Genomic DNA, 11,355 nt, shown 5'->3' with positions numbered 1-11,355 from the left:
ACTATGTTGAAATGTTTCTCTTTTCTGTACTTGAAAGAAAGTTGATGGCAAATTCTACATTTATGCCAATTTCCAAGAAAGGAAACAATCACCTGCCAAAGGTTGTTTAGACATAACAGAAATAAGTTCCTGCTTTATTCAGTTCAGTGCTGGTTCTGTTTTGTTTTATAGGAGTGGAAGGAGGGATGTAAGATTTTCATAGACTAAATGCATGAACGATTAGAGTCATACTTTCCTACTGTTTTTATAATGCCTTGTAAGTTATCTCTTCTTTGTAAAAACTATGTTTTATTTAAACTAAAATTTATTGCTTAAAAGGCAATTGCATAAAAAACCTTTGGTTCTGAAGTAGTTTCAGATATCTTCAAGGACCCATTATAAATGTATGATTTGATGAAGCTTTATCACTATATAGCAATAATTAATAAAGACAAGCATGAGAGTATAAATGGCCTCATGCAAGATATAAGACATAGGCATGAAATTCATATTGTATTTATTGCATGTGTTTGAAAGTGTGTTACCTACTAAACTCAGGAGGAAAAAACATTTACATTTGGGTATGTTAAGATTTATACTTATGTTTATTTTTTACAGTTAATGAAGGACAGAATAATGCTAGGAAACACTTTTTTTTTTTTTTTTTTTTTTTTTGCAGTCTCAGAGGTCTAGAAAAGGCTTGGAAAGGGATCTAGGAAGATCTATCTGTTCTCAAGCATTTGTCTTAATAGGACAGCCTGTTTCCTTTATGGAAAACAGTCTCTGGGGGAACTTCTGACAAAATGTCAGCTGAAGCTCCTGACCTCAAACATGGAAATACTGGATAAGACATACCAAAAAAAGTTTTAAATACATAGTTTAACCTAAAATAAAGAAAGGGTACACTCCAGATTTTAGAAAGAGAAGAGAGAATGAAAGCCAGCCACACAGGTACCTCGATATTCTTAGAAGGGATGAGTACCCCCCACGTCACCTCCCAATACCATGTTTCTCTGTGGAGCAACTTCTATTATAGTAATAATACTCTTGGTTTCACTCGTTCACTCAACTCCTTCTCAGGAGAGAAGGGGTGATTTAAACAGGTGATGAGTTTAGAAGGGACTCCTAAGCATGTCAGCTCCTTCTGGCTCTTCCTTTTAGGCACCTACTTGTAGAATCTATGCATTCTCAATCAGGTTAAATGCCTCAGGTTAAACAGCAAACTCAAGAGGGCAGGCTTTGTCACTAGAATCTAGATTTTCTAATGTTGTGTGTGCCTGGATGGCAAGTTTGATTATAGGTAGAGTGTTGTAATTCTATTATTGCAAAAACCCAAGCCCTGTTCTCTAAACAACTTTGTTGTAATAAAGGTGAAATGCTGATCCATTGCCTGACTTTAGGATCTATCTCTAATTTGAATCAGAATGCACCATGCAGCTGGGGAAGAGGTGACTATTGTACTTGGGGCTTCATAAAATCCCAATCAACAGAAGCTCTAAAGGCTGTGGGTTAAGGTTCTGATACTCACACATGGACTGAAGACTGGGCCATATCTTACAGGGAAGCTAGACCAGAGACCCCTTCATAAAGCCTGAATTCTCCAAGAGCTGTCCCTTCCATTCAAAGGAAACCAAAACATTCCCAGCCTATAAACCATGAAACCCTCAAAGATGCTCACATTCTTCCTATAGCCTTAGGTGCAAAGAAAGAACAGAGCTACCGGGAGAAACCAAACCCTAAGCCTATACTAGAGATGGGATCCAAATTTATATAAGTGGTCTTCAAAATGTCCATGGAAAGATTTGTATTATCTTTTAATTCCATTTTTCCATGAACTTTTTGAAGTACCCCTATATTACCTACACTGTATGGGAGCCACAGAAAATAAATTCACACTAACAAAGTCTGGTCCGGGATGATTGAAACACCTGTGACCTTACCAGGATCAAGACCAGGGACACTTTCACAACCAGGACACATGGAATTACCACACAGAAAACAACTCCCACAGAAAATGAATGTACAAGAAAGGAGTTACAAATGCCTGAAGAAACAACCCTCCATATGAGAGAATTACAGACCAAAGAACTACAGACCAATATGAAAATGATTATTTAATATGTATTCATAATTAAGTAAAGAAAAAGGGTCCAGAAACGATAATAAAACATAGAACACTAAGAAAAAGTTAAATGAATTTGAAAAAGAATCAGATAGACTTTCTACAAATAGATAAATAATCATTAAAATTAAAAGCTTAAGAGAGAGGTAAAATAGTTGCCCTGCTGCAGTCCGAGGCATAAGAAAGCGACTGTGAGGAGTAACCTTAGAAAGCAGCACAGAGATATTAAAGAATGGAAAATGTGAAAGAGTAACTAAGAGACATGAAGGACACATTGAAAAGGCCAAACATTTCTGACTGGAGATCTGAAGGGAGAGAATAGAGAGGTTAGGAGATGAGGTAGACAAGTGGGGAAGAAATAGAAAAAAAAAAAAAAGACATAGAAAAAGTGGAAATAAAATTCTAAAGAGCAAAGATCTAGAACACAAAGAGGCAAGGTCAGTTTCATTTAGGAGGTGGATAAGAGATGCTGATTTTTAGTGTTTAGTTTAACTGTGCATATAATTTAAGGATATGAACTCTCAAAACTCAATAATAAGAAAACAACCTACCCAATAAAAATAGGCCAAAGATTTAAACAGACACTTCATCATTGAATATATATCGGTAGCAAATAAAAACATGAAAAGATGCTCAATATCGTTAGTCATTAGGGTAATGTAAGTTTAAATCACAGTGATACCACTATGTACCTAGTAGAATGGATAAAATTTAAAAGATTGATCAAAGCAAGCGTCGTCAAGAACATTGAGGAACTAGAACTCATACATTGCTGGTAGGAGTGTAAGTGATACACTTTGGAAAACTGGTAGACAATTTCTTAAAGAGTTAAAATACGCCTATTATAAAATACAGCCATTCCACTCCCACGTATTTACCCAAGAGAAAAAATAAAGCATTGTTCATACATAGTCTTGTACACAAATGTTGTTCAAAGCTTTATTTGTATTAGTAAAAAGCTGGAAACAACACAAATGAAAGTGGGTGAAACAAATTATGATATATCCATCAATGAACTACCATTCAGAAATAAACTCTTAAATTATTAAAATATGTGTATATGAGTGACTCTGTGTGTGTGTGTGTGTGTGTGTGTGTGTGTGTATTTATAGCTCTGTTCATTAAAATGATCTAGTAGCTTGGATGCATTGGCACCCCAGTAGCAATGAGCAAACCTGGTACCCAGATCTTGGCTTCTGTATGTCATTCTCTGCTAAAAGCTTCTTGTAAAAAAAGACTGATTCTAAGTCTGAGATAGGGAATTTATAAGGTAAGGCTAGGACATCTTGTGCCTAAGAGTAAAGAGATGCTCAACGACTAGTATCAAAGACTAGTAGAGCTGTGTCCAAAAAAATATAGGAGTTGAGGGCTAGCTGGTTAGCTCATTTGGCTAGAGAATGATGATGATGACACCAAGGTCAAGGGTTTGGAGCCCCATACTGACCAGCCACACACACACACACAAAAAAAAAAAAAAAAAAAAAAAATGAGAGTTGGCTTGAAGGGGTTCCCACTGGTCAAGTTTTGGGAAATTTGAGATAAAAGAGAACAGTGACAGTAATGGATTATAAAACACTGAATTTAAAAAGAAATCCTTGTGTTTATAGTGATACTCAAAAAAAGTGGATGAGAGAAATGAATGGAGGCAGGGAGGAGAGAAGTTCCTTTTTTAGAAAAGAATGCCTAACTATTCAGGTAGAAAGAATTACAATACTAGAAAATCCCCATTTTCCCACTCCCAATGTAATAATAAATGGATACCGTAACCACTGGGCGAGAAGTTGTTGGAAATTAGAATATTCACTGAAACTCAAAGTGTCATCCATGTATTACTACTTACAGACAGGAAAGTGTAACTTTATAATGGAGAGATCTGGTGGTTGCCACCTTAGCCAAGAGATCAACAGCATAGTGTCACAAGTAATGGGACAACTGACATTACAGCCTTCCTAAAATAAGGCAATGAGAAGTTTACAACATGATCTAAACATTTTTGCCAAAATGTCTAACCTATAACTAATTGTAAGACACCAATCAGACAAATCCAAAAGTGAAAAATTTCTCAAGAAAACTAGTCTGAAATTAAAAAATATATATATCAAAGATATTATTCTAAGACTCATGAGAAATAACCGTATGTGATAGAAAAATTTTAGTTAGATCATAGACTAGGAAGAAAACATTGAAAGGCATCTCCAGGATAATTGGAGATATTTGTATATGCACTATTTTTAGATGATATTATAGAATTATTGTTAACTTTTTAGATATAAAAATGGTATTGTGGTTGAGTGGAAGAATGTTTTTATTGTTGGGAAATGCATGCTGAATTATTTAGGGGTGAAGTAACATGACACCTGCAACTTAGATTCAACTAATTCCATAAAAAAAAAAAAGTGTGATTGATATATAGATACAAAGAAAGGCAAAAGTGACAAAATATAAACAACTGATGAATTTAGAGGAAGGGTAGCCAGATTTTTATTTCCATTCCTTCAATTTTTCTTCATATTTGAGGTTATTCAATATAAAAATTTAGCAAGAACTCAGATGTTATAGGTCAAATGTGTCCACCAAAAGTTCACATATTGGATATTTGATCTCCATCATATGAAGAGGATGAGAAATCCAGTTATGGTATTTGAAAGGTGGGGCCTTTAAGAGGTGATTAGATTGTGGGGACTGTGCCCTTGTGAAGGGATTGATCCATTCATGGAGTACTGGGTGTGGTTCTGATGGCTTTATAAGGAGGGCAAGTGAGAAGGTTAGCTCTCTCCCTCGGCCGATTTCTCTAGCCATGTGATACCCTGAGCTGCTACAGAGAGTCACCCACCAGGAGGAAGGCCCCCACCAGTTGTGTTCCCTGCACTTTGGACTTCCCAATCTCTAAAACTGTAAGAAATAAATTTTATTTCTTTATAAATAACCCAGTTTCAGGTATTCTGTTGTAAGCAACAGAAACAGACTAATACAATTGCTATATTTATTTACAGGAGATGTAACTAAAGCATAATTACACAGAAATATGAAAGTAAAAAGATGGAAAATATACACAAGTAAAACTTAAACAAAAGAAAGCTAATGTGCCTTTAAAAATATTAGGCAAAATAGATTTGAAGGCAAGAAAAAAAATTAATAGAGGTTCACTAGTGATAAAGGAAACAACTCTTCAGAAATTCTGAATTCTTAAATTTTATTCATTCATTTCACAGCATAATCTGTAATATGTAAGGCAAAAACTGTCATTAGTACAAGGAGAAATCAACCAATTCAGAATCACAGTGGAACATTTTAAAGTTCTTTTTCAGAAAATGAACTAATCAAGTAGATATAAGGTATGGAAGACTTGAGCATGTAATTCTTAGGCTTGGTCTAAATAGCACATGTAGAACCCCACGCCCAACAGACAGAATACACATATTATTTTTATTTCTTATAAAATATTCATTAAAATTGACAATCTTGGAGGGGATAAGGAGGGGGAAAAGGAAGAATTGGTAAAGAGACACGAAAATCAACTACATTGTATATTGATAAATTAAAACAATAAAAATTTGATAATCTTGTAAGCCACAAAGGATGTTTTCAACAGATACCAAAGAATTGCTATCATTCTCTTAAAACAATGCAAAAAAACCCCAACAAACAAAAATAGCCAATCCTTACCCCCCACATATGAAAAAAACCTAAAAAACAAAACAAATACACATTTATTGCAGGAGCCTAGCCAGCAATTAATTTCCTGTATCAAATTCCTTTAGATACCTAGAGAGTTTTTGTTTTCCACACTGACACCTGACCAATATATTCATGGATTAAGATATCTAATATTTTAAAGATGACCATTTCCATCAATTTAAGCTATAAATTGAATGAAATTTAAATAAAAATCCTTAATGGGTATTCAAGGAACTTGACACACCAAATCTAAAATTCATAGGAAAGAGTTAAAGGTCAAACAATTTTTAAAAATATGGGGAAAAGAGGAAAACTGCCCTATAACATATTAGGATTTATTACAAAGAAAACAGTGTAATATTGACACAAGGTTAGGAAAAAAATAACAACAAAACAGCTTTTTATCCAGAAACAAATCCAAGTACATATTAAAACATAGCATGTGAAAGAGGATACACAGTTGAAAAAAAAGGTATTGGAACAACTGGCTATCCTTAAAAATGAGATTTTATATATATCATAAACAAATATAAATTCCAGATGCATATAAGAACTAATAGTGTAGGACAAAACATTTAAACTTTTAGGCAATAATATAGAAGTAAACCTTTATGACCTTAAAAAAAAATTTCTTAAACACATAAAACAGCACAAACCATGAAAGACTAATCATAGACTACATTAAAGAGCAAGAGCTCCCATTCAACCATGCATCATAAATAAGTTAAAACCCAAAACATATATTGGTAGAATATACTTATTACTCACATAACCAGCAAAGGATCAATATTGAAAATATACGAAGTCCTAGAAATCAATAAGAAAAGCCCAAATAACACAATTGAAAATATGAAAAGTGAAAAAACCTGAATGGTACATAAACAATGAAAAATTGTTCTATTTCCACAGTAATTGGGGAAATGCAAAATAAATTATATCATTTTATTTACATAAAATTAGCAAAAATTTAAAAACCTGACATTAGGTGTGGGTGAATTTTCAGGCAAATGAAAGCTCTGACAAAAAATACTTTAGAGAGAAAGTGGTAGTTTAAAAACAATTTGATAAAACCTGTTAAATTTAAGGATACCTGTACTGTCTGACCAAGTAGTTTCACTTCTGAGTATACCTGAGAGAACTGATAATATTGCATAAGATGCACATTGTTTTAGTGGCAAAAATTTGGAAACAACATAAATATCCACCGGCCACAGAATAAACAAAGAAATTATGATATATTCATTCCACAGATTTTGAAATTAAAAAAAAATCTGCTTGTATATCACGAATAAATCTTGGAAACATGGTTAAAGTGAGTAGCAGAAGAATGTACAGAATAAGACACTTTATAGTGCTCATGAAATATACATATGCCCCCCAAATTTTAAAATGTGATTGGGACGATTCCCGTTAACTTCAACAGTAGCTGTAATATTTCATTTTTTAAAAAATTTCAAAGTAAATATGGCATATATTAATGTATGTACTGTGTGTGGGTTTATGAATGTTTTATTATTCTCTGTACTTTTCAGTATATTTGAAATATATATAATTTAAACAAATAAAAGAAATAATTTCAATAAAATTATTCTATGATTGTCATTAAAAATAGAAGAAGAAAAAACACCATTCTGGAATGTTACGAAAAATGAGTGAATGAATGAATGAATGTTCACAGATGCCTTACTTTGCACAGAGAACACACATTGATTACATGCTATGATTGATCAGTGGTCTTTTAAAAATTGAGGGACTAAAAGTATACCTGTTCTTATTTCCTAGTAAAAGCTACTGTGCACCAAGCAACTGAGAAGTGAATGAAATACATGGTATCACTTAGAAAACATCTGGATACAGACCAGAAATTGTCATTTTCCCTTGGGATGTTTTTCACAATACAAAACTAATCTGGTATGTGGATTCCCAACAGGGAGTCATAGGTTCTAGTCACTTTATGAACTAGGCAAGTCACTTTCATTTGTTTAACCTGTTTACTCAACAGTGATATAAAAATAATAATACCTTTCTCAAGGATTAGCTGAGATAATTAAGTAAATAATACAAATAAAAGCACTCTGTAAAGTGAAAGTGAATATTTAATAGATGGTTCTAAATTCTGCAGCAGAGCTTATTTTAATGTTTTAATTGCCATCCAAATCAGTTTAGTTCTATTCTATTCAACTTATACTATTGAATGTCAGCTCCTACTAAATGCACACCTTTATGGTGTTAGGGTAATGGAGAAGTAAAAGAGGGTGAGGACCCAGTTGCTGGCCTGCAAAGCTTATAAAATAACTTGTAACAGTCAGTTAATAACAGTTTAAGCCTGCCAAGGACCCATTATAAACCAGAAACTATGCTAAGTGTTTTCACTTAATCCCACAATGGCACTTTGAAATCAATCCTGTTATAATCTCCAGATTTTACATGAAGAAACCGAGGTTTAGAGGAGTAAAGTAACTTGTCCAAGGTCATATCGGTAGGTCAAAGGCAGAGCTGGGGTTTGGAATCAGTTCTGTGGGCTGTAGAGCCCACTTTCTCATGTTTAGGTTACCTATTATGATGTAGGATCCACAGATAGGAAGTAGTGAACACAGCTTCTAATCTGATTATACTTGTAAAGGTCTTCATTCCTAAAAATTTTTTTATGAACAATTGTAGCCATAAAGCTTCATTCTGAAAAAGGCTTCAGATATCTCATTTAATTATCTTCTTGTTTATTTATGGATCATTAATAGATATTTACCAAACAAGGGAGTACATTAACAAATAAAATAATAAATTAAAGGCAATATTTGAATGCTCCTTTAGTATGAAATTTTATGGTTTTATAGGCATGACAGCCATTGTAGAGTACAAAGACTCATCAGATGCAGATTCTTATCCTTAGGCAGAAGTCCATATGAACACAAGCAATTAATTAGAGAAATTATTTTATGTATGTGTTATGTATTATCTAGTCCACCACTTTTATTTCACAGATGAGGAAACTGAGGTACAAGGATACCTTAATAATGACTTTAGTATTCAATTAGTCAAACTGAGTTGTCACAGATTCATAAAGACTGAGGGTTCCTTTAGACTGTTTATATTTAAACAGTCTACACTCTAGTGTATTTAGACTGTTAATATAAATAAAATAAGAACATGCAAATCAGATGTTAGGAGAGATGAGTTTATAGTTTTGCTTGCCAAGACAAATACTTTATATGAAACATGTTATATGAAATTGACAGTTCAGAAAACTGGGTTTGCTTGAATCCTAGAACGGATAAGAGAATAAAGTCATCACCCACCTTTCTTCCAGTGTGGGGATTCCAGAGACAAACTGGATGTATTGTATTACGAAATCCCTTCCGCTTCCCTGACTCATCACCACAGGGGATCTGAGTTTAGCATCAGGACATGTCAGACCCAAAGTCTGGAGTTTCACATGGGCTGTGATCCCCAGACTGCAGAACTGCACTCTCACATTCATCAGCATAAATACTAGTGCCTTTTTTACTGTACATGTGGAATCCTCCCTTTATAGTGGAATTCTCAAGTTTGGGTGAGAGGCCCAGCTGCCTTCCTCTGGGAACATAGACCAGGCTCTGGGTGACTTCAGCAGACAATTTAGGCAGTTCCACTTGAGAAAAGAACTCATTCGGGTCCTCTCTACTTGCTATCTTACTAGGGTTATGTGTCCATGAGAACAAATCAGATTCGTTTGGAAGTCTGAAAACCTTACAGTTCTTTCCCTCAAACCCTGTATCTGATTCATCAATAATTTTTGTCATTTGTACTTCGCACATGGCTTGAATTTGAGCATTTCCGTCTGGATAGCCCACCCTAGCTGAAGCCACCGTCACTGTTCCTTACTAATTAGTGACCTTCTGACATCTGGTAGAGAGTGCTTATAATTTCATGTGGCCTCAGCATCCATTTTTAAGTACAAGTTTAACTTTCTCATACCAGAAACAAGGATCAGCCGCTCTGGACACAGTTGCTACCGCTATACCCACCCAAAAGGCTGCGGCTGCTGGCCAGAGATTAAAAACTGAGAGGCACCTCTCCTGCCTACCAGGCTGGGCTCCCTGTTTTCCCACAGCTTTCTTCAAACACATCATTCAGACATTTGCCTGAGAACTTAAAGTGACTACCTCTCAGTCACAGCGTGACCTCCTGGAACTAGTGCCTGCTTGCTTTAAACCCACCCATCAAATCTCCCCTTGGGAAACCTGTTTAGACAACACGCTGGACCCAGTCAAGGCATTGGCCCATGGGTCCCCAATGTCTCTCTCTGCCTGTGCTCCCTGACCTACATGTGTATGTGGCCTCCTCCTGGTGCGCCCTGTACCCCAGCATCTGTAAGTGCTCAAAACTCTTAAACTTTCACATTGTGTTATGTCATTGAAGCTGTGTCCTCAATCCAACCCCTGAAGGCAAGGAAAACCCCAGGGGACCCATGCAGGTAGCTTCCCTGCTGGTGCTCTTTGTCCAGGTCTCTGGGCTGCTGGGGAAGGTACTTACCAGCAAAGTAAATAGAGTTTCATTCAAAACAACTGTCCTCACGAACAGGATTGTGGCTACAGATTGGACACAATTTCAGTGTCTGTGCGCAGCTAACGGCTTGCTAACTTTCTGTATCAGAAGGCCCAGTCCGTCTGGGTCAGCACTACTGCTTGCTGGCATTCCATTGCACTGCTAAGCACTGCTGCTGTCGGGTGTCGCTTTGGGATTCACCCAAAATCACGGTGGCTGGTGGCCTGAGTCGGCTCTCTGAGCCCCTGGACTCCTTCCCCTGCAGTGCCAGAGAGCAGGTCCCAGTGTAAGGAGGGTGTGTTTCCCTTTGCAACATTAGTCGCCCTCTGTGGGATCATGGGGACCTGGAGCAGTGGGCCACTATCCAAGGGTGTGTTGCCCCTTGAGCCAGGTACACCGCTCTGGTGACCTGGGTTCCTGGTAGTGTTCAGGACTGTCTTGGCTGTAAATGGTGAAGTTCTGGTGACAAGCCAGAGAGAGCTGGCCACCATGGATGGTCAAGCTCTACCTCCATCTCGCAGATGATGGAGAGGAGGCCATCAGCCTCCAGGAGACCAGCGATTTCACCTTAGTAACAATGCGAGAGGGTGATAGGACACTGGACTCCACTGTGTCACTGCAGTCGAGCCATGGTGAAAGGACCAAACTGCCTAACCCTAACGGGTGACCGGGTAGCTTCACCTGCGTCCCCACAGGCCTGGTGAGAGTAAACCTGGCGAGACAAGTGCCTCCTGGGTTGCTGAGTTCCAAGCAGCTGTCGCTCTTCATCATACCCCCACCCCACCCCCCCAGAGGTGATTGGGACACCCTGGAAAGGGAAGTGGCTCCCTGCGAGGCCAGTACACAAGGAGGTCACCCTCACATTTCTGACAATCTGTAGGGTCAAAACAACACGAGGAGGGCTGACCGGTTAGCTCAGTTGTTTAGAGCCAGGGTCAAGGGTTTGGATCCCCCGTACTGGTCAGCCACCAAAAAAAAAAAAAAAAAAAAAAAACCAGAACAAAACAAAAAACAGCAGGGAGCTACTCAATACCACCAGGAGCTTGTCAAGT

The sequence above is a fragment of the Cynocephalus volans genome, chromosome 10, assembly GCF_027409185.1.
Source record: "Cynocephalus volans isolate mCynVol1 chromosome 10, mCynVol1.pri, whole genome shotgun sequence".
NCBI lineage: Eukaryota > Metazoa > Chordata > Mammalia > Dermoptera > Cynocephalidae > Cynocephalus > Cynocephalus volans.
The sequence above is the reverse complement of the archived record's forward strand: the minus strand, read 5'-3'. Positions refer to the sequence as shown.